Source organism: Lissotriton helveticus, chromosome 1_1 (genome assembly GCF_964261635.1).
Source record: "Lissotriton helveticus chromosome 1_1, aLisHel1.1, whole genome shotgun sequence".
In the NCBI taxonomy this organism is placed as follows: domain Eukaryota; kingdom Metazoa; phylum Chordata; class Amphibia; order Caudata; family Salamandridae; genus Lissotriton; species Lissotriton helveticus.
Genome location: NC_136057.1, coordinates 1,633,866,848 through 1,633,892,261, shown reverse-complemented (window position 1 = coordinate 1,633,892,261; position 25,414 = coordinate 1,633,866,848). Strand labels below are relative to the sequence as shown.

The window sequence follows — 25,414 nt, the reverse complement described above, 5'->3', positions numbered from 1 at the left end:
CGGTGTATTATTGGAAGAACATACTGACTCCCACACTGTACCAGGTACTGTGGATTAGTCAGTATCCCTTGAGTTATCAGCCTCACAGCTATCCCAGATGTCTATGTCACTGGAGAGAACCCCGGCTCTTTTTGTCAGTCCGAGCAGGGAAGACTCCACTCTAGCATCAATTAGGGGTTTAAGGGAGGGAGCGATACCTAAGAAAAAGAAAACCCACAAAAAAAAACCCGCAAGCAGACTCAACCCACAATACAACCCAATCATCAAGCCCCACCTGCTACCCAGACTCCCAGTCAAGCTGTCCTGTTACAGCAAGAACTAAACCCCACAACCGCAGAAATAATTAACCTTTCCACCAACACGGCCAACCTTAGCGTAAACAGTAACGAGGGCAGAGGGTTGCGAAATCTGTGGTATAAATAACCAACTATTGACCAGATTAGGGGCACTAATTAAATCCTATGTACAACCCATCGAACAGACCCTGTCAAAAATTGAACAACAGATAGCAGCATTGACCATAACTCCAAAATCCCACACGGGAACTGCTCCCGGTCAAACAGTGGTCCAAAAATCCAACTCCAAAATCACCAAGGAAGGGGTGGCAGTACCAAAGTCAGCTCCCACTGCAACAGCTGCACTACAAAAACCTCCACCTACAGTGGTGAAGAAGGGTTCTGCTGTAACAAAAGTTCCAGCGGTTCTATCCGCCCAGGCTCCTCCTCAAACAAAGTCATTAGGGATCCAAAACACCATCCTCAAGACCAGGAGGAGGGGTGGTTATCCTATCCGCCTCCCACCAGAAGCAAGCCCGTATGTGATGATTATGACCGGGGTTCCCGAGTTGAATACAAACTCGGACGAACCGGGCTGGTCCTTATGAAACAAAGTACTCCACTGGCTATCTACCAATAGGCCCCTTCCACCATATTCCGACAACAGAGTCACAATGGTTCGCAGGGTCTCGTGGATAGGTAAAGAGCCAAAAAATATCCAGGGTGACTGTGTTATCGTCAATTTTGAGGATCCCCATACAGTTGAGCATATCTGCTCCTGGGGTTCACAACCTTCATCAGACGGGATAGATACTAAAAGACTATCGTACTTCTATCCCCCAATACCCCGTTACAACAAAGGTCCAGAATGGAACTGGACCCAAGTTGGAAACTGGGACAGAAGACGCGATTGGGTGGATTGGCCAGGTCATGGGGTAGAGACGCTGCTCCAACCTTTGGATGGAGAGGCGTTCCACTCGCAAATAGGTTCGACTGTTTGGAAATGGTGGATTGACCATCACTCCACGGTACCCAGAAAAGCACAGACCCCCTCACCTTAGAGTCTAATATATCACAAACACTTTTCCGTTCCCCAATCCTACTCCCTAAAGACTGCATTTTGGCTTCAGTGGATGTATCCACTTTCATATCCACAACTGCACAAACTCCTCCTATCAAGCGCGATGATTGCTTTGTACCTCACTCAATTGCCCCATTAACACTAACCTCCCGACACCCAAAAAATTTACTTCCTGATGTCCTGCAGAATACTAGTAACCAAACCCCCTCTAACCAAATGCTTTCAGTACTATTTTGGAATGTAGCGGGCCTCCGCTCCAAAATAAACCTTAAACCATGGTTGGATATAGTGAACGCACATCAAATAATATGTCTACAAGAAACTTGGGCCATAGAACCCATACATATCCAGGGCTACAAAACATACCATGTCTCAGCTAGTACCACCACACATGGCAGATCCAAAGGGGGCCTAGTAACATATCTTTCTAATAATTTACCATCAAGGAAAACAACTATCCTTCTTACCACCGCGAGCTTTCAAGTCATAAAGGTTGCATTCAATAAATGTACGTTACACTTTTGCATCAACTTGTATAATAACCTCCTCCCTGCTGATTGTGCCAAGACCGTAATCGAAATCTCCTCTCTTATAAATGAACAACGTAACAAATATTCATCCCTTACATGTTATGTGATTTGGGGGGGGATTTCAACGTTCCTTTGTGTATCAACCACAAGCAAGGTGTCTGTGGTCTCCAAGATGAAAATGACTGTCCTATGACCCACTTCACTCATTCGTATTTAGGTAATTTCCTGAATGACTGTCTTTTCTCCTTGGAACTGGAATATGCTAATGAACTTGTGGCTCCACCTGTGGAATTTAAGCCCACATTTCATGGTAGAGGTTTGTCAAGCCTTATTGATTACATTCTATGCTCCCAAATATTAAAGGGCAAACTCCAACTATTTAGCACAGGCTCTGACATTTCAAGCGACCATTTTCCTAATAGTATTACCATGTCAATTAATACTGACGTATATCTCCCCCCACCAGGATCAGCTTATTAAACCAGTAATCTTTGGCCATGGCCAAAGTAAACGGCTTTTCCCTGAAATGGTCCAAAGTTGATCCTGAAATAATCACTGGCAACGTCATATCCAAAGCCCTTCCCTGGTTGAATAACTGCCTGGCAGAGGATTCCCCACCCCAAATGATCTTATCCAGCTTCTCGGAGATCTTAAAAGTTATGCGGGCTGAGTTAATCCGTCATCATAAACCCGGAGATCAGGAATCTACTCGTTGGTTTAACTCAACCTGTCGTAAAGCGCTAACCGCCCTAAAAAGGGCGTTACACAGTCAAAATAGAGACCCAGTCGAGATAGCTAATCCCAGAAAGGCGTATAAAATCGCACAACATAACTGCAAAAAGGGAATAAAGAAGAAGTTATGGGCACAACTACATGAGAGCTGCCTAAGTAAAGACAGCTCTCAGTTTTGGCGCACAGTTAAATCACCCTTTCTGGTTGATCCCACAACTCCCCAACACTTAGATGTCGCAGTGACGGCTGATGAGTGGGTGGCACACTTTTCAAAGATTGTTGGTGGCTTCCCCGTTGACACTACAATTGTCCAGCTGGAAAAAGATTGTAGTGAGTACCAAATATATCCTATTGAACTCCACTTCAACCTTAGTGAGGTCAGTCATGCCCTAACATCACCAAAAACCGGTAAGGCTCCCGGTCCTGACGGAGTTCCACTTGACATCTTTTTAAGCAACATAGAACTTTGGTCCCCCCTCGTCACCCAGGTGATGGCTGCTGTCTCTAAGATTGGCCTAATAGAGTCCTGGTCTTCCTCTATTTTGCTCCCCATTTTTAAAAAGGGGGAACGTAATAACCCAGCCTGTTACAGGCCCATCTCTCTCCTGGACTCTCTGGGGAAAGTTGCAGGCCGACTGATCCTGGAACGTCTCCAGGATTGGGCGTTGGGGAACAACATTTTAACTGATCTCCAGTACGGATTCCAGGAGGGACTTTGCACTGTTGAACAGGCACTGAATTTAACCCTTTTAACAGGCAAGTACGTTGGGGCAAAAGGAGGAAACCTGTATCTAGTTTATGTTGACCTCAGCGCAGCATTCGACTGCGTGATACACTCCAAGTTGTGGTTTATTCTTAGCGAACTAAGGGTAGACCCCCCCTCTCATCAAATTTCTTCGAGAGCTCTACTCCGACGCTACTGCGTGTGTGAGATATGGGATTGGCGGTGAACTCTCCCCCTCCTTCCCAGTAAACAAAGGAGTTAGACAGGGCTGTGTCCTGGCCCCCTTCTTGTTTAACCTTTATACCAACGGGCTTGAAACTGCCATGTTAGAAGGGAGCCAGGACCTTCCATGTATCAACCATCGCCCTATTCCCGCTTTACTTTATGCGGATGACTCCGTCATTCTCGCAAGAACACTAATCCAGTTGCAAAGACAATTAGACAAATACTGCTAGTTTATGCTCTCCTTGGGGTTACAAGTAAATAAAAGCAAAACCTTTGTCATGCACATCGGCCCCAAGGCAAAAAATCCCAAACCTGTTTTTATAGAACAAGTTAGATTGGAACGTGCCAGGGAATATCCCTATTTAGGCATTCTAATGGACGATCAGCTATCATGGAAACAAGGAGTGGCAAGCAAAAAGTTGCTCTATCAGAGAGCAACCTCTGCTGTTGTCTCCTTTTCAAGAAAATTGGGCAAACCAGCCCCAACAGAGTTGCTAAAAATGTATCACGCGAAATGCCACAGCGTAGCAACCTATGGCGCTGGCGTCTGGGGCTATGCTCCTGTAGACGACTTGCAAAAGGTCCAAAACGGGTTTTTAAAATATATTCTGGCACTTCCCCAAAGCGCTCCAACTTACGGTTGCCACATCGAGCTGGGCATCGATTACTTAACCGATAACATCAGATGTCAGCCGATTCTTTTATGGCACCGTATTTGGAACAGACCGCAATGCCATTTAACCCGTTCATTAATATCTGATTGCTTATCCCTGGCAAGTTGGAATAAAATTCCTTGGCTATTGTACGTTTCCAACTTTCTAAAAGACCTGAACTGCACATCTTACTTCTTCGAGCCTTCTTCAACATCTGATATTAGTAGAAGCGCATTGAAAAAACTCTGTCTAAACCATCTCAGAGATTTGCGTCTCTTACAAGAAGTATCTAAACCAACAAATGTGCAGATCCTAATGGTTCAGTCCTCCCCTGATATTCAGCCTTATTTAACCTACTTTTTATCTAACCACGAAAAATTTGTTCTAACCAGGTTTCGTTTTAATTCCTTTTTCCGCCTTGTTACTTTTCCCATTGAGTTAAACTGGTCTCACGATCTGACTAAATGTCCGTGTGATGGATTATCATCACAGTCTACAATACATGTAACTTTGTTTTGCCGTTATTACGAGCTTCCCCGTAAGCGCTGGATTATTCCACTTCTTCGGGAAATGGGGTTGAGAACCTGTCGGCCAGCTTATCTGGCCCTCCAGTTACTAGACTCTCAACACGCCGCTAAATGTGTAGCTCGCTTCTTAAAATCATGTTTGAAAATACGCAGCGAAGTTGAGCTATTGCCTTCATGATTCCAATCTTATCTGTATCAATTTGTTAAACTGGTTTTATCAAATGTTTTTTAAACGTCACTCAGTTTTTATCTGTATCATAATACTGTGTTTTAATTATATACTGACATTTTATGATGTACTTTTTATGATTTGCTAAATGCCAATCGAATAAAAGTTTATGAAAGTATGCCTTCCCACCGATTTCTCTCCTACCAAGGGTGCTGTGAAAGTTTCAGGAAGAGAGGGTGAAGAAGATAGTAATCACCCGATTCTAGCTAGGATGACAGTGGGTTCCTTTGCTGTTCAACCTCTCAAGGAGCAGATTTGTCAATCTTCCGTTTGAAGTGTTGTGTGATCATGTACAGTAGGACTCTTGTTTTCTTTGTCGGACTCCTTACAAAGTTGCATAATCAGATGGAAGGTAGCTGGGTGTGATCAATAATGTTTATGATGTAGTGTGTTAAGTTAATGGTTCCATGCTGAAGAATAAAGATGTGTGCTACAGAGCTCCTTGTCTGACATAGTCATTTGCGGGCTCCAGAGCTGGGGTGAATGCGACAACTGGCAACGAACAGGGGATACGTGCCCCAAAGAAACAAGACTGCTCTCCCTGAGAGTTCGCGGTAGCCCAGAAAATTGCTAGTGAGTGCCACTTGTGCCCAAGAAGCAGGCTATGGTTGGTTTATGTGGAGTGAAAGCACCGCTCTAGCTTGTACATGGCCCTTGAGGAAGGAGAAGGCCTTACAGAGGAGCACAGCCAGAAAGCCAGCAGAATCATATTGGTAAGGCTGAATGAAGAGATATTGCACCACAGCGCAACACAGAGCCATCACCCATACAAAGCAGAAATGTTAAAAGCAGCCACAACCAGGTACGAAGAAGTGCTAAAGGCAGCGACAGTGAGTTGCAAGAAAACAATGTTATGTTATGTTATGTTAAAATTGATTTGTAGAGCACGCAGCTACTCAACAGAGTGTCCCGGCACTGAAACTGAAAGATAAAGAAAAACCAGAAAGGGAAAACTCCGGTACCAAGGTGTCGGATATTATACTATTGGTTGGAACAACAAGGTTTTCAGTTGTTTCCTGAAAGCTAGTATGTTCGTGGCCTGCCTGAATGGAAGAGGCAGCTTATTCCAGAAAGTAGCCAATTGCACTTGAAACGAACGTCTGCCGCGGCGGGTTCTGAGACAATTAGGTAGGACAATTAGGTGTTGGTGTGCTGACCTAAGGGATCTGCCAGGCACATAGTGTGAGACTCTCCATGCGGATGTAATGAGCCCCCATGCCATGCAGAGCTTTGAAAGCCAGGGCCAGTGCTTTGAAGAGAATTCTGCATCGGACAGGCAGACAATGCAGATTCTTCGGATGGTGGGAGATCTGGTCTCTAGGTCTGAGTCTCAGAACTGCCCTGGCAGCCGCGTTCTGTACGACTTGAAGTCTATTCAGTAAGTACTCTGGAAGGCCCAAGTAAAGGACATTGGCATAGTCCAATCTGGAGGTAATAAGGGCCTGAACGACCATCTTTCTGTGAGAGGTCGGCCATAGAAAGAGAAACCTACTGAGCATTTTCAGGAGACCAAAACACGAACCTGCCACCGACTGTACTTGAGGTGTCATAGATAAGGCATCGTCCATTTTCACTCCAAGGTTTTTTACAATCTTAACTGCTGGGGGGAGACATATCAGTAGGCCACCATTGTTTCCAGGCATCCAGAGGTGGAGTGCCAAAAAAGATAATTTCAGACTTTTCCGGGTTACATTTAAGATGGTTATGTCTGAACCAGGTAAAGATTTCTCTCAGACATTTATTTATCTTCTCCCTGTTAAACTCCTCCCCGTTCTTACAAGTGAACAGCAACTGAGTGTCTTTGGCATAAGATATATTCATAGCTTCACCCACCGATCAATAAAGGCAAAGACAACCAGGCGCAAAGAAACACTCAAGTCAATGACAACCAGGTACGAGGCACAAAGTTGAGAGCAGTGATGAACAGTTGCAAGAGACAACACTGTTTCTGACCATCAAGAAAGAAGATAGCACTGTACGACATCAGCCTGGTCGACCCAGATGGAAGCACACAGTTAATGCTTACAGAAGGTGCAGGTCCAAGTGTGTAGTGACAGTTGCTGGGATAGCATATACTCTCAATGTCAGTAAGTCCTAAAACAAATTAGGACGCTGCTTGGTTTTTGAAACCACAACTGCCAATCAACACCACCAAAAAGCAGAATATTGGTGCCAGATGAACTGAATGGATTGAAACGTTCGATGTCTTCATAGATGCTCTCAAAGAAGTAGATGACAAAGAGATCATCAAATACTTAAAGAACCTTGAAGGTGACAGAGTGAAAGAAGTGCTAAAGAAAATATCACAAGCTGATGAAGTACCATTCTGGAAAATCAAAGAAACGCTGGAAGCCAAGTTCAATCTAATGTCGAAAGTAGACTATGAATCATACATTTTCAATCAGGCAAGACAGCAAGCTGGTGAAATGATGGATGAGTTTGCTGAAAGGCTTCATACCCTCGTTAAGCACTGCAAGTTCGGTGAATTCAATAACGATGAAAACCATCTCAGACTCATCAGTGGTTGCCTGTATGATTCGTTCAGACGACGCATGCTGAGAGAGACACTTAGTGCAGAAAGGGTACTCATGGCTGCGAGTGTTGGGAAAAGTGCAGATCAACAGGTTGCTGATATGGAAGCAGGAACAGCCCAGAGTGAATCAGCGCAGGTCATGAAAAGTAAGCAGTAACACAAAGTGGAGGCCCAGAAGACAATGTTGCCAAAGAAAAAGAAATTGTGTTTCCGATGTGGATTCTCGTTTCCACACAAAGATAAATGTCCCACCACTGGACAGATATGCAACGGCTGTGGTAAAGAAAATCATACCATAACAGTCTGCAAAGTGAAAGAGAAACAAAATGAAACGGGCACCTAAAATTCCAGAATCATTCTAGCCACACCCACAAGGTTAAACAGCAACATCAATTGAGGCAAGTAGGGACTAAACGAAGGCAATCGTCATCAAATTAATCTCCTACGGTTCTTCAATGTCTCTCATCAAGCAATAGTGAAGAAGATGGATGTGCAATGGTGATGTCCACCGCAGAATGACATGCCCATGTAGAATTGGCTGCTTGCAAAGAAGAACACAAATCAAGGCGAGATTGCCACATGAAGCAGCCAAACTCATTTGGTAGTGCCTCAAAATCAAGGTAGAGGTGAATGGCTGCCCTATAACTTAATATAGGCAGTGATGCATCGATCAACATCATGCTGGCAGAAAAATACAATAAACCGTCTCCAATATAAATTCTAACGCTTCAAAAGCAATGGTGTACACATGTGCTGCTTCTACACAATTGCAAAGTCAGGGGTCATTTGTAGCAACCATGAGAAATAAGAAAACGACAGTACAAGCACCAATCCATGTCATCCAAGGTAGTTCGTTGAGTTCATGTCTACTACGTCTCAGCACTGCCGCTGACATGGGACTGATATCCATCCACTACAACCTCAATACACATTCTGAAATAGTAAGTCAAATTGCTTTGTTGTTTCATGGACTAAGGAAACTCAGGACAATGAAGATGCAACTTCACATCAATGAGGACATCTGTCCTGCTGGTCAGTAACACCGTCAAATTGTTTTTCATTTACAGGAGGCCGTTGAGCAAGATCTAGAAACATTATTAAAACATGACATCATTGAGTGCTCAACTGGTCTGAAGCCATGGGGTTCGCCCATAGTGGTAGTGCCAAAAAGGACATTGAAGGGGCAGTGAGCACTTGTTTTGATATGCGCCAGGCCAAGAAAGAAAAAGAGAGAGAAAGACATCTAGGTCCACACATAGTGGATATAATTACACAGCTTAATGGTGCCAAAGTCTCTCCCGTCTTGATTTGAGCAAAGGATACTGAGTTGAAAGAGAACTGTAGGTACATTACTATTTTTTCAACTCATGTTGGTTTGTTCAGATGTAAAAGACTTAGCTTTGGTGTGTCGTCGGCTGCAAAAATCTTTCAAGATGTAATTCGCCAAATAATTCAACCAGTCATACATGCTTTCAACTACAGTGATGATAAACTAGTGTTTGGGGCCAAACTCAAATTCTTTGGGCATATTTTCTCTGAAGTGGGAATGATACCTGACCCTGAAAAACTACAAGCATTTTACATCCACTTGTCCCCCACAAAATGTAACCATGCTGCAAACCTTCTTAGGCACAGCCAGCTATTGCTCCATATACATTTGTGACTTTGCCACTGTGAGTGCCCTATTAAGAGACTTGACAAAGAAGAATATTCTCTTCCAGGGGTCCTCTGAATGTGACAAAAGTTTCGAAAAAATCAAGCACGCAATTGAAACTGCAACTGAAATGGCTTTTTTTTTTTCTGGCAACTGCCTCTATTTAACTTTCTTGATACAAAATGACCAGCAGAGGTCAGTAAAATACCAGATTGACTTTAGCATTCTCTAGATTCCAGTCAATAGAAATTGTCTTCCATGAGCACCAGTAGACAATCTTTTTTTCAAATCTTATTTCCCCTCCATGTTAAAGAACAGTAGATGTTTCAGCACCCAGGCTAAACTGCTGCATAGTTAAATACATATAAGGTCCTAAAGGCGAGACAGATTGCATTGCAAATGCTTGTTTTACTAGCCATCACATCAGCTAGGAGGTTAGGAGAACTGTGAGGCCTGGTTATTTCTTATCCATATTTGTAGATTGGTCCAGATAGGTTGGTTTCCCGACCAGATACTAAATTAATTCCAAAAATCAATTAAAAACTTCACTTACATCAGGAGATTATGCTTCCTGTCCTACAGGAGGAAGGTGACCAAGTTCCTTTCTTTCTGAATGTGAAAAGTGAGTTTCTTATTTATTTGCAACGCACTAAGGAATTTCGGATATCAAAATCTCACTTTGTTTCTTTTGGATGGGTCGATAAGGGCAAAAAAGTGTGACAGCTACTTTGAATAGAGGATTCGAAAAGCTATTTGTCGGGCTTACCAGTCGTTGGAAGTGGTTCCCCCAGCTCAGATTCAGGGGCGGTCCATTAGGACTGTTTCCACTTTTTGGGCAGAGGCAGGGGGAATTACAATCCATGCAATTTGCAGAGCAGCCACATGGTAAATCTCATTATACATTTGCTAATCATTAACAATTGAAGGTTCAAAATGTATCTGTGAATAATTTTGCATTTGGGGGTTCTCACAGAAGCAATAAAGTAATTGCTGTGTTCAATAAATAAACACCGAGCTTTAAAACAGATGGAAAACATTATGTATTTATTGCTTGTGATGTCGTCACTTGGTTAGGACTGTGATGAGGAGGACATGTGAGGGAATAATAAATACATTACTTACAGGTAAACTTCATTACCCAGATTAAGGTCCCCCTCGTTCGACTCATTGCTCCTCCCTCCCTTCCTTTTATACCTTTGTTTTTTACTTGTCACTTAGAGGGAAAAAGAAACAGGATTAGCATGTGTATCACATGTCTGGGGGAGGGGCTGTGTCAGGGATGAGGAGGACATTAATCGGGGTAATGAAGTTTACCGGTAAGTAATGTACTAATTAACATGTTTTGCTCACTAAACTGATTAATGGAAAATTGATTGGGTGAAGTGTTAGCACAGGGATGAAAATTCAGAGATTTTGGTCAACGGAGTATTGGAATTTACCTCTAATCAGAGCCTTTTCAATGTTTCTGAGGTGTGAATCAAAATGGGAGGTGCCTTATAAGGGGGAGAGTAACAAGGGAATGGAGAGCCCTAAGAATATACAGACAGGATAAACAGGGGAGCCGTCAGCCAGTGGCATAAAAAGGGGCCTTGGTAGCTGACAAGGGCCCAAGTGAATGCAATGAAAATGGGTCTACTGACCACTGGTTCGTTAGTAAAATACAGCAATAATCAGGGTTCAGTAGGCCCCTCATCGGGCCATTGGGCCCAGTGACCCAGCACCTGTGGTACCACTAACAGCTGCGTCTCTGCTGTCAACCCATACGAACAGTGATGAAATGCACCTTTCGTTGTAGCCGGGCCAGAGAGAGAGAGAGTGCTGCATTTACCTTTATGGAGGCAACTCTGAGTGCCTCTCAGAATGTCTTATGCACGGGCTTTAGCCTACACTTCCCATGTTTTTAAGCCTGGTCCTGGTCTCACTTGCAGCCAAACTGCCGATGATTCATTCGTAAAATATTAAGTGTTAGAGCCCAAAAATTGCCTCAGTAGCCAGCTGCTGAATTTGAGGTTGACAAATACAAAGCATGTAAAGTCTTGATTCCACCCCATGCTTCCTTATTTCCCTCCATACACTTCCTGGGCTTTTGCCTCCCTCTTGCTGCTTCATTTTCATCCCTTCTTTCTTCCTCCATCGTCGTTCTTCCGTCTTTCCCTTTCTTATTCTCTCTCTCTCTGTACCTCTCACTCTCTCTATGTATCTCTCTCTCTCTCTCTATGTATCTCTCTCTCTCTAGTTTTAGGTCAAAGTCTGATATTGAATAATACATCCCGGTCCCCAAAAAGGAGTGCTGTGGTCCCCACCTTCAACAACCAGCTCAAATTAAGCACTGCTAACTGGTGTAAGGGGCTGGGCTCTTGTCGTTCTTTTGAGTTGTTATTCCAAATGCAGAGCACACTAAGTTATTCACGCAACTATTTTATGTCAAGTTGCTTGCAATCAGAAGTGCACATGTGACGGAACTCTGAGTAATCTCACTCTCCTGTCCCCGGAGGAAGGAGATCCTGGGTCCTCGGGCAGCAGGCACGCGCCCTGCGGTTTCCTCCACACGCTATTTTCGGGCACTCAAACAGACCAAATTTGACGTTTGCACTTTATCCTGCACTGCACCCTTATTATGATCCAAGGACGTGCTTAGAAGTCTCAAGTTATATCACATACGAAATTAGTTTGTGTCATAAATGCATTTTAGGGCACAAAGACATGAACAATGTAACACGTGCTATTTTTGGATAACATTTAACAAACGCTTATTGGGATTCTAGGTTTCTTTTTTATTTTATCCACATCTGGTTTTATGTCTTAATTTGAACTAGCAAGCTCATGTGGAATATAAGATGTGCACCTTTTATTCAATGCAATATCCAGTATTTCAAATGTTTACTTATATGGTATTTCTTCCGGAGATGCGTTTGCTAAAAAAGAAACTGAATCTGGACCCAATGGCATAGGTTCCAAACCTGGTACTGGTCCTTAATCAAAAAGTTTCTTATTCTTCCCAAATAACATAATTTCTTCGACGTGGAAGTGAACGGTGAACACGATCCCTTCCCTTTCACCGCTATAAAAGTGGTACATTTTAGTATTACAGTATCAATGGTGGAGGGTGAAATGCCACCCTTAATACACAAGGCTTTAACTGATAGTATTTCGTGCTCGCCAGGGATTACAGTTGCAACGCCGAGCATGGTCAGCGACTAGCTGCCGCCTCCCCCCCAATCCGGCACCCAACACCAAGGAACGTGGACACGAGACGTGTTTACTCTTTGGAAGGCGGGCGCTAGTCGCCCGGCCGTATTTATTAAAGTATGAAATTAAAAAAGGGTTTTAATTGCATAATCAACAATGAAATACAAAAATCAGCAGGACATTCAGTTATACAATCGTTATCAACAAGTTTGAGAGCCTGACCTTAACAAAACTCTAATACAAGTTGTTCCTAGCTTAACTAAACATCCTATCTTGATTTTTGTACATTTCTGGCCATATGGCAGGGTCACTACCGGTGTCAGGTCCTACAAGCTGCGCCTTCCCCTTAGAAGTGCGCATGCGCAGTGTTACCCCGGGAATTGCCCGGTCTACGCCCCAAACTCCATTTACCCACTAAAGGAGGGCCCTTACTCTGCGCCGGTGGCGTCATGAGTCCACGCGCGCGGGGTGGCTACCAGCCTAAGGAAAGCGTGAACTACTCCTACCCGCGCTCCTTTGCATATTACCTTGCCCCTGGAGTACTGGGAGTGGCCCGCAGGCCCCTCCCCCTGGGCGGGAACCTCCATAGGATGATGCCCGCCCCCTCAGACCTCAAATATGTGCTCACCGATAATGACCTTACCGCATGCCCCATACCTAATAAATACGACGACCTATGGAAAAAAGTCTAAAGGACAACTACACTGGCTAATAAATAACAGTATCCACGCATAGCTAAAGGGGAAAAAAGGCCTAACGACACATGGCATAAAATTACAATTCGGTTCACGCATGTTGCTCATAATCACAATAACTACGTATATCTACAAAGGGAAAAAAGGCCTAAAGACACATATCTTCAAATATAGTTCACTTCACACATCATTTTTCTACAAAGGGAAAAAAGTCCTGACAACAGATCACAAAATACAACAACAACCTACTCTCTCCCGCGGTCTATACCTATGAAACTTACCATTAGACCGGACATAACGCTGCTTAAACTTTGTACCAAGGGATGGTGGGTGGGAAACAAAGAAGCCCCGAACGCGGGGCACAACGTTCAGCGAGGGAGCGTCCAGGGACAAGGGAGTCTCCTGGGCGCTCCCTACCTCTTATTCCCGAGGGGCCGGGTGGCCCCTCCTCACGCCCGCCCCCCCCGACCCGGAACCAGTCCATTGATTCCGGGTCAGGAGGGGCGCCGGCCAATCGGCGGTGGGCCGCGCCCCCAGGGCACGCCCCCACCGTCGAAGGACCCGAGGGGAGAGGGGGTGAGGCGGTCGCCGCGCCGCCATGCGTGCGGGGGGGCCGAGGGCCCCCCCTTTTCACATGGTCAGCGACTAGCTGCCGCCTCCCCCCCAATCCGGCACCCAACACCAAGGAACGTGGACACGAGACGTGTTTACTCTTTGGAAGGCGGGCGCTAGTCGCCCGGCCGTATTTATTAAAGTATGAAATTAAAAAAGGGTTTTAATTGCATAATCAACAATGAAATACAAAAATCAGCAGGACATTCAGTTATACAATCGTTATCAACAAGTTTGAGAGCCTGACCTTAACAAAACTCTAATACAAGTTGTTCCTAGCTTAACTAAACATCCTATCTTGATTTTTGTACATTTCTGGCCATATGGCAGGGTCACTACCGGTGTCAGGTCCTACAAGCTGCGCCTTCCCCTTAGAAGTGCGCATGCGCAGTGTTACCCCGGGAATTGCCCGGTCTACGCCCCAAACTCCATTTACCCACTAAAGGAGGGCCCTTACTCTGCGCCGGTGGCGTCATGAGTCCACGCGCGCGGGGTGGCTACCAGCCTAAGGAAAGCGTGAACTACTCCTACCCGCGCTCCTTTGCATATTACCTTGCCCCTGGAGTACTGGGAGTGGCCCGCAGGCCCCTCCCCCTGGGCGGGAACCTCCATAGGATGATGCCCGCCCCCTCAGACCTCAAATATGTGCTCACCGATAATGACCTTACCGCCACAGGCCAGTATTGTTAACCGACGATCTGGCCTCCCCCTCTAGCCCCTATCTAAGGACACATCCTCCTACCCCAGCCCTCCAGCCAAGCCCAGATATTGTCAGCCCATAGGACATTGCCCTCTTCTGTCAGATGAACCCCGTCTTTCAAGTAATACTTTTGACCCCAGATGCACCCATGAGGTATTGACTGTAACACGGGGGTTCGGAACAACCTATCCAGCCGTGTGTTGATCCTCTTTACCGAGTGATTCAACGCCCTGACTGAATCGCCCCCCCGCCACTGAAGTCGAGGTATTAGTTGTGACCATACTAGTGTGCACCCGGGGCAGGTCCTAGCTATCCAACCCGCTGTTGAGATAATCTCCTCAATCAAGGTGCGCCTGCCCAGTGTTGCCAAATCGTTCTCCCCAAGGTGAAGTATCACCACTGACGGTGGAGCCCGCTGGCGTGCTAACAGCCCTTGGAAGAATCCCCTAAACTCGTGAAGACACAACCCTCCTCTGCCAAAGAACGTGATATTCAACCCTAGTTGTGCCGCCCTTTCCTTCTTGACACCTGACAGGAAGACACATTCCGCTCGCTTCACATATGAATGACCAACAATCCAGACATTGTTCTTTGTTGTTTCCTGGTCGCCGCTCCGTGCCGATGAATATTGGCGGTGCCCGACGACAAATTCCTCCCCTGCGTAACAGGTCTGAGAAACTGTAAGAGAGCGGAAAAGAGACCAAGCGTGAGTGACAGGTAATCATAGCATGTCAATCCGAACATAACGTTTATAGCAGTCTGACGACCACCTCCCAATTGTCTTCACTCTTTCCACTGGGAGGCCCCCCGCCACCGCCTCAGTTGCTGCCCCAATCCTGAAGGAATGAGATCCAAAATCTCTAGGATCAAGACCCGCTTTTGTAACCCCTAATTCGAACACTCTCCTGAATTGATACCTGGTCAAGGGGCTCCCGTCGGCGTGACAGAGCAACGCCCTGCCTGCTGAACCGACCAATAATCCCATGAGTGATTCCACGTGCCTCACCGGGCAGCACGGGTTGGCGGGGGCCCGTTGCAGAACTATGGTGTGACCCCTAGCTTCTTGATCGGTCTTTGATTTCTGGATAATCACCCACATGGTGTCACCCCTTATCGTCACCCCAGCCTTCTGCAAGCCACCTAGTATGTCAGCCTTAGATCCTGCCACAAGTTCACTAATTCTCAGTGCCCCATAAAATGCCAGGGAGAATGCCGCCCTAAAAAGAAGCACTTCCCACTCTGAGTTACAAACAATCTCCAGCGTGCCCAGTAAGGCTGTTAGCCGGGCCAACCCCATGGGCTTCCTCTTATCCTTCTGGTGTCCCTGAATACGGCGCCATCCCCTTAAAGCCTTGCGTATCATAAAGGTATTGGTGGGATCCCGGAAGCCCCTAGCTTGAGCGAAAAATGACACTGCTGCCCTATGTCTGGTTGCCGCTGCCACTGAGCGCCCCTCTTTGTGCATCCATTCTAAATAGGCTGCAAACCCATCCTCCTTCGCCCAAAGCACTTCCCACTGCGGCCCCAAGAAAGAACAATAAGACAGAAACGCCCCTTCGTACGCCGTCTTGGTCCTGGGGGCTAAGCTAGCGACCACGAGGTCTTGTAATCTGGGGCACCAATCTGCCAAAGTACCGCTGGGAAGTGTGCTGGCGAGGGGTCTGCTGTGGGGAGATGTTCCCTGAAAACCTGCATTTTGAAGCGAGAAAGGGAGTCAGCAGCATTGTTTAAAACACCAGGGACATGTTTGGCTCTAAAATTAGCATTCAGTTTAAGGCACCGCAGAACAATCTCTTTGATCAGACGAAGTATGAAAGGACACCGCGCCCCCTGCTGATTAATACATTCCACCACTGTCATGTTATCTGACCAAAACACCACTGATTGGTTACATAGGTGTTCGGGCCAAACCATCAGTGCCACCCATATAGGAAAAAGTTCCAGGAAGCCAATGTTGCTGAGCAAACCCCATGTGTTCCATTCTTCCGGCCATTGTTGAGCGACCCACCTATTCCCTAGGATGGCACCAAAGCCCACACTACCGGCCGCATCAGTCCATAGTCCCAACTCCGCTGATGTCGTGAGCGGGTCGGGCCAGACCACCCTACCGTTAAAATCCTCCAGGAATGCCATCCAAATAAGCATATCCTGGCGAATCTCAGACGATAGGCGCGTGCGGTGGTGTTTTTCCCTCAGCCCCTTCATTGCGTGCGCGATGGAGCGAGAGAAGGGGCGAGCCATTGGGATGATTCTTAGTGCGAAATTCAGTTGCCCTACCACCTCCTGTAATTGCTGCAAAGTGACCTTCTCCTTCCGGAGGCATAACTGTAGCGACGTCTTGAATTTGCACACCTTGTCCTTAGGTAGTCTAAAACATCTCTCCATTGAGTCAATCTCGATGCCCAGAAATTCCAAGCAGGTGGTCGGGCCCACCGTCTTCCCAGGCGCAAGCGGGACCCCAAAAGCCCGCATGAGCACGCAAAATTCCTGCAATGCTAGTGCGCACTCCTGAGAACCCGCTGTACCGAGGAAGAGGAAATCATCTAAGTAATGCATGACCCTTTGATGGCCCGTCACTTGTCTCATGGCCCATTCAAGAAATGAACTAAACATCTCAAAGTAGGCGCAAGAAATAGAACAACCCATAGGCATGCATTTGTCCATGTAGAACCTATCCCTAAAGGTGAAACCTAACAGATGTTGGTCCGCCGGGTGGACTGGGAGGAGGCGGAAGGCGGACTCTATGTCTGATTTCGCCATCAGCGCCCCGGGTCCAGTGGCCTGTAATAAGGTCACAGCCTGATCAAAAGAGGCGTACTTAACACTACAGATACCTTCGTCAATGGCATCATTCAGTGAGGCCCCCTTTGGCGCTGATAGGTTATGAATCAATCTGAATTGCCCCTTCTCTTTCTTGGGGACAACTCCCAGTGGGGAACACACAAAATTGTGTACTGGCACTGCAGAAAAAGGGCCAGATATCCTGCCTAAGGAAAGCTCCTTGTCAATTTTGGCGGCCACAACAGCCGGATTGTGTGTGACTGATAATTGATTTCTACAGTGCGCACTGCCTGTGTATCCCCCGGCCGGGATCCTAAAACCTTTAGAAAAACCTTCCTGGAGTAGGGTGGCCGCTTTGTGGTCAGGGTATCTGTTCAACCATGGAATCATTGCCACCACATCCACTGGAGTGGGGGGGCGTGACCTGTCTGACTCATAGTGGCTTTCCCCTACCCCTCTGTCCCGTGTTACCTTGCTTGGACCTACAGGTAGATTCTGGATGAGAGGGGTGCCCACAGGAGGCACATGCATGCCTAAACTTACACGCGGCCCTTGTGCAGGTACGCTTATTAAAATCCCAGCACACCCCTTTCTTCTCTGGCCCACCTGCCCTAAATTTCCCAGGTACTTCACTCGTTTGGGGGGGCCGAAAGGGCTGCTGCGGTCTAGTGAACACCTTGCCCGCACCGAACTGAGGGGGAGGTGCAGTGTCAGAGAACTGTTTGTGCCAGGCCATGGAATCTACCGAGTCCCATGGTAATGATCTATTGAATTCCAATGCCTTCCTAAAATTTACATCATAACCCTTCCATGCTTCCCCAGAATACTGTTGACTCCACCCCACAATCCTGCTCGAGTAGCAAGCCAATGCAGCCTGCAGATCTGGAGGACGCTCAGCCTTAACTGCAGTGAAAACGGCCCATGCTTGCATCCAATTATTGAGATTTTCCTCAACCCTGAATCTAGTACACTGCGCCCTCCATTCACTTGGGAGCATCCACTCTTTCAGTGCTTTTGCCTGCTCCATTTCCCTATTATCCAATAATAAAGAATAAATGTACACGTATTTATCAGCCCAAATCATTTCTTTAACAGCTAAAGACACATGTTGAGCTAGATTTTCGCTCCTGGAAGGTACTACACCGTCCCCCAAGAGCGGCAATGCCACTTCCTTACCAAGTGCGGGCACCGGGGGCGGCTGCCCTTGTACTCCGTCCAGCTGGGGAACATTCGGACCTGCAAGGGGAGAAGAAATTGGCAATGCAACACTGTCGGCGATCGGTGCCGATCTGATTTTTTCTACGAACCTTGCCGCCTCTGCCGCATGGTCTGCAGAATTCGGGAAGGCTCCCCCTTTTTGGAGCCATGGCATCATGGCCGTTAACTGAGATAACAATTCGGGCGGCATTGAATCTACGTTACCCCCCGGGACAACAGGTACCACTGGGGTTATGCCCAGTGGTCCTGGCACAGCTGGCGGGGCGGGCGCCGGGTGTGGCCCGCCCGTACCCGGGGTTGTGGGCACCGGTGCGGGAGCAGACCCAGCGTCTACTGGTTGACCTGCCGGCACCGGCACCACAGGGGCAATGGGTGTAGGCACATGGGGCGGTGGGACCACCGCGGGCGGTGCGGCGGGTAACGGATCCACTGGGCCTGGGGCGGGGACCGCCTCCTTGGGTCTCTTGGACCTAGGTTTCCCTGGCGGGGTGACAAAATCCCCTCTTGGCACTGGTGCCACCCTCTTGCGGATCGGTCTCCCGGACGGGCCCGGTGCCTCGCCCTCCCCGTCCTCCAACCGAGCTTCCCGCTCCTTAATTTGTCCTAGCTGTTGTTTAATGTCGCTCATCTCCCGCATCATAGCCCGCATCATAGCCTCCATGTTGGACCCCCTTTTTCCACCCCTTGGACCTGGCATGACGCTTACCCCAAAAACACCCGCTGCCTACTTAGTTCCCAACCGGTCAACTGTGTGTACCTTTCAGATGGAGGGTCACCAGGGGGCTTTCAGCACCATGCAACGGCGACCGCAACACTAGCGGCTTGTCCGCTTATGTAAGGGGGTGAGTAAACCTAATGTCGACTCACCCGGCGGCCACCTGGAGCAATGAATGCTAGCCCCCCGTACCCCTCTTACCGACCAGTCCCGTGCACTCGGCGGAGACACCGTCTGTGATCACGTCCCCCAATCAGGCTGCGCGTTTGCACTCCTTACGTCCTCTCTGACGAATGGATTGGACCAATAATGTCGCTAAAAGCCTGAAATGGAAAATAGCATTAATACCTTGTGGCAAAGCCTTTGAATTCAAACACTACTTCCAGTGCTCCACCGTAGCACAGCTAATGATTGCACATTAATTCTTGAAACAACTGGTTAATAATACCTGGGAAGAACACCGTTAATTACCCATAATACAGTGTATTGCCTTTCAATTAAACCCCACTTCTTGTACTCCACCCCAGTAAACAGTTGAATTTCACAAATTGTATTATATTGCAATTCACAAGAAACATGCGGCACTGCCACAGGGTAACTCCTGAAATAAAATTGTCTTTGATACTTGGGAGAGCACCATTAATCCCACATAATACAATGCATTGCCTTTTTAAAATCACAACCAAACCTCTGGTATTCCCCCCCCAGCAAAACAGTTAACTGTCCCAATTTGTAAGAAATGTATCAGGGTCTCCCCTCCAAGTATTGCCCTGTTTAAGCCTGCTTCGCTTTCAAGAAATGTATCAGGGTCTCCCCTCCAAGTATTGCCCTGTTTAAGCCTGCTTCGCTTTCACTCGCGTGAATCAAACCCTTCAGTTAGCGCTCGACCAGCCCACCCGCTCCGCTCTAAATTGGCGGGAAACCTTGCTCATGAACCGATCGCTGCCCAGTTAATCCCTGCCCCACACACAGCTCACACTACCCGAAGGCGCGAATCAAGGCAACACGCTGCTTCACTTTTCAAAAAAAAATAGCATCCGGCAACACTTTAGTCTACCGTTCTTACAGATGAGTCGGCTTTCCCCGGCAACCGGCCGCTCACTAAACACACTGGCCGGCCGATGCGCCGTCGCTGGTACACCCGCCCTCGCACAATACCTCGATGAGCCTGGGGCGGCCCGCACCACTCTCCTCAGCCGCTCTTGCCTGCCCTACACCGGCGCCACGAGTTCTCCTCTCGCTGTCCCGACGTTGCTCCGCCGAGCCCCGAGTTCTCCTCTCGCTGTCCCGACGTTGCTCCGACGCGGCTCCTCCTGCCCGATAACGCTGGCTCCACGCGGCTCGTTTGCTCACAGCGCCGACACCAACCCTGCAAGAAAAAAGGGAAAATTAAAAAACAAAGAAGCCCCGAACGCGGGGCACAACGTTCAGCGAGGGAGCGTCCAGGGACAAGGGAGTCTCCTGGGCGCTCCCTACCTCTTATTCCCGAGGGGCCGGGTGGCCCCTCCTCACGCCCGCCCCCCCCGACCCGGAACCAGTCCATTGATTCCGGGTCAGGAGGGGCGCCGGCCAATCGGCGGTGGGCCGCGCCCCCAGGGCACGCCCCCACCGTCGAAGGACCCGAGGGGAGAGGGGGTGAGGCGGTCGCCGCGCCGCCATGCGTGCGGGGGGGCCGAGGGCCCCCCCTTTTCAATTGACTCTGGTGACCCCTGGTACTACCTTTGCAACCCCTGGCCTCAGGGGTGGCAAAATCAGTGCCAAGAACAGGCGGGAGCTCCACTTCCCTTATTGTCTGACTGACTTTCATTGTACTTATATTGAATATTATTCTATTATTAACTATTAGTGTAATAGAAAATGGAGAACCCAGGACCTATGGTGGCAGCCGTGGTAAGTAAACATGGTTTTAAATGCATGTTGTAGGATTGCTTGTGGGTGATGAATTTATTAACTGATCAATTAATTAAAATCATTACAGTAAGAAAAAATAAAAATGGTGAGTAAAACAATGATCACATTAAAACTATAAAGACTGCTGGTTAAAAAGTTTTTTGTTCAAGTAATATATCCCCTCGCCGCTGCACCCACTCGGACCGTCAGCCCCGTGTCTTTGTCATAAGTCCTTGCACCAAGTTTCTTAGACAGCTACATAGGCCTTGGTGGTTTTCTCAAACAGCAGTCTGTGGATAGTTCTCCTTGTCCCTTCCGTTTCAAGCCATTGATGTGGTGCGATTTCTGTAGGGCGGGTGGATAGAATCATGGCTCATTTGAGGGGAGGCTGCCTTGATCCCCTTATTGTACCACGCTGGTCGCCCTGGTTTGTGATCGTTTTCTGCCTTTAAAGCCATTCTAATCAGATGAATGAATTTCCCAAGACTCGCCAAGGTCATCGTGGTTATTCTAGAAAAGCACAAGGCTGATGCTTCCTGGCATGTCTTGATCCCCTTGATGATGTAGACTGGGTGGAGAAGTCGCAGGTGTTCGTTCGTAAGGGAGGGGCAGCAGCATAAAAGGTGAAGCCAGGATTCTCTTGTTTAGGGGCACAGTCTGCAGCTTGTATTTTCCCCATTGCGAGCCCATGTGTGGTTTAAATTAAGTGATTCCTAGAGTACACAGTCTCAAAGAGAGGATTATAGTTCTGGCTTGTGGTGTCAGGGCCTCATTTAGGTAGGGTTGTGCCTTGCCTACCATGTAGGAACTGTTCAGTGGGTCTAGGTGGGGGCTATAGCGAAGGGATTTAAGGTCCAGTTCGAATGAGATTTTCAGAACTTGTCTGTTTATGGCTTTTTTCCATGCATTTAGTGGGATTTCTGGCGATGGTATGCTCTTTTCCTCGATCTTTAAAATCTTGAGTGCTTTGCCAAGACTGGTGTGCCATGCTGATCTGGGCCCTTCAAAGACGGCTCTCAATTGGTATCTTAGGGATTTTGTTGGGGCCCTAATAATCCTTAAGTATGATTTTATAATCTCCCCTTGGCACATCAAGTCTGGCCTTACCAGGCCTAGCTCCAGTCTTAGGGTCATATGTAGGTAGCTGTTTGCGATTCGCAAATGCTGAAATTCGGCGAATTTGGGCGTTTGCGAATCGCAAACGGCATTTTGATATGTAGGTGCCACTTAGCAAAATAGGGAATCGCAAAAATTGCGATTCCTTATTTTGCTTATAGCATTTAAGGAATCGCAATTTTGCAATTCCTTAACTGCTATGTAGGGGTGCTTTAAAAATTGCGATTTTTGCAAAAGGAATCGCAAAATACCACCTACTTCAAGTAGATGGTATTTTGCGATTTCTATCAAAAATGCGTTTAATTAAAAAATTCAAAGTGCCATGTGGCGCACAGACATGCCCTTAGGGCATGTCTGTGCGCCACATGTACTTACAGGCACATTCCAGGGGTGCAAAAGGTGTCCTTTGGACACCCTGGCACCCTTGGAATTGCGATTCACAAATTGCAATTTTCACACTGATAGTATTTCGGGCTTGCCAGGGATTACAGTTGCAACACCGAGATTGACTCTGGTGACCCCTGGTACTACCTTTGCAACCCCTGGCCTCAGGGGTGGCAAAATCAGTGCCAAGAACAGGCGGGAGCTCCACTTCCCTTATTGTCTGACTGACTTTCATTGTACTTATATTGAATATTATTATATTATTAACTATTAGTGTAATAGAAAATGGAGAACCCAGGACCTATGGTGGCAGCCGTGGTAAGTAAACATGGTTTTAAATGCATGTTGTATGATTGCTTGTGGGTGATGAATTTATTAACTGATCAATTAATTAAAATCATTACAGTAAGAAAGAATAAAACTGGTGAGTAAAACAATGATCACATTAAAACTATAAAGACTGCTGGTTAAAAAGTTTTTTGTTCAAGTAATATATCCCCTCGCCGCTGCACCCACTCGGACCGTCAGCCCTGTGTCTTTGTCATAAGTCCTTGCACCAAGTTTCTTAGACAGTTACATAGGCCTTGGTGGTTTTCTCAAACAGCAGTCTGTGGATAGTTCTCCTTGTCCCTTCCGTTTCAAGCCATTGATGTGGTGCGATTCCTGTAGGGCGGGTGGATAGAATCATGGCTCATTTGAGGGGAGGTTGCCTTGATCCCCTTATTGTACCACGCTGGTCGCCCTGGTTTGTGATCGTTTGCTGCCTTTAAAGCCATTCTAATCAGATGAATGAATTTCCCAAGACTCGCCAAGGTCATCGTGGTTATTCTAGAAAAGCACAAGGCTGATGCTTCGTGGCATGATTCCCTTGATGATGCAGACTGGGTGGAGAAGTCGCCGGCGTTCGTTCGTAAGGGAGCTCATGTTGTACCTCCTAACCCCCACCCCACCACCCCAAATACCAAACAATTACAGATCTAGTCATGTCTAATTGCCGTTCCTAGAAGATAAGCCCATCTTTCCTGAATTTTCTTTTGTCTCGACGGCTGTGCACAACATTTCTGTCGGTTTCCCCGCCATATTCACTGCTTCCTGCTTTGCCCTAACTTACACATCGTTTTATCTACGTTCATTTTGTAACTGGGCTAAGCTATTGTAATGCATTGCCATTTAGTTCAGACAAAAAACACAGACCGAAAGTCTGCAAGAGTGTGAAACATCACATGTTTTCACCAGTTGGAAACGAAACCAGAACAGGATACTTTAGTGCTTTAAGCTGCGTCGTAAAGATTGTAATCTGTTGCCTAGCAGCATCTGTGAGATGCAAATCAACTAACAGCAGGAAGCTAAGCTCAAGAAAAGAAATGGAAGTCACTGCTGAAGTACGGGGTATAAACACAACTCCCCCTTCGCATATGTTTAAATGCACGGAAAATGCTATTAGTTTGTAGTCGGCAAGACAAATAAAAATGTCATGTTTGCCTATATGTTTCAAAGAGAACGGACCCAGGAAACTCCGTCAAAAGCCATAAAATACATCACCAAAAAAGATGTACATTAAAACATTAGCTTTACTTAAAATACTGTTGGCCAGGCCCCTTGCCCCTATGGGTCTTAGTGTCACTGCGCCTGCTGCACCACTAATGCATACATGTAAATCGTCAGTGTGAACTATGCCCATGCTGTTAATAGGATCTCTGCTAATATTACAAGGAACAATTTAATAACAGCCCCAGCAACACTAACAATACATATTAAGTCCAGTAAACTCAGCTGTCAAACAGCAAGTAAATCATAATTAATCTAATACATAGGTATGTTTTAGCCTTTAAAGCACTATTCCGGGCCATTCCTACAGTTTCTGTGTTAAATATTAAGGGACAGCACCACATCACTCAGGGACACCATCACACCACTCAGGGACACCACCACACCACTCAGGGACATCACCACACCACTCAGGGACACCATCACATCACTCAGAGACACCACTACATCACTCAGGGACACCACCACATCGTCACTCAGAGACACTACCACACTACTAAGGGACAACACCACGCCACTCAGGGACACCACCGCACCACTCAGGGACACCACCACAGCACTCAGGGACACCACCACAGCACTCAGGGACACCAACACAGCACTCAGGGACACCACCACAGCCCTCAGGGACACCAACACAGCATTGAGGAACACCACCACATCACTGATGTACACCACCACATCAATCAGGGACACCACCACATCAATCAGGGACACCATTACATCACTCATGGACACCACCACATCACTCCGGGACACCACCACATCACTCTGGGACACCACCACATCACTCAGGTACACCACCACATCACTCTGGGACACCACCACATCACTCAGGTACACCACTACATCACTCAGGGACACCAACAAATCACTCAGGGCCACCACCACAGCAATGAGGGACACCACAACATCACTCAGGGACACCACCACACTACTTAGGGGCACCACCACATCACTCAGTTACACCGCCACCTCACTCACAGACACCACCACATCACAATGCCCCCAGAAACACACACTACACAAACACTTCCCAACTCTCACACAAACCACACACACTGATCCCCACTCACACAAACAACACACACACACTGCTCCTCACTCTCACACACACCACACGCACTGCCCCCTATTACACAGACCACACACACTGCCACCCTCTCACAAAGACCACACACACTGGCCCCCCTCGCACACACACCACACACACTCTCCTCCTCGCACAAAACACACACATTGGCCCCCCTCTCACACAAACCACACACTGACACCTCTCACAGACAACACATACTGCAGCCTCACACAAAGTACACGCACTGTGCCCCTCTGACAGACCCCACACACTGACCTCCACTCTCACACAAACAACACACACAGACCACACACACTGCCCCACTCAC

At 47.2% G+C, this 25,414-nt stretch overlaps 1 protein-coding gene across 2 annotated transcripts in view; it reads right to left on the bottom strand.

Moving 5' to 3' along the window:
• Positions 1-25,414, bottom strand: part of TESPA1 (thymocyte expressed, positive selection associated 1) — a 624,465-nt gene that overhangs the window by 492,763 nt on the left and 106,288 nt on the right. The window lies entirely within an intron of this gene.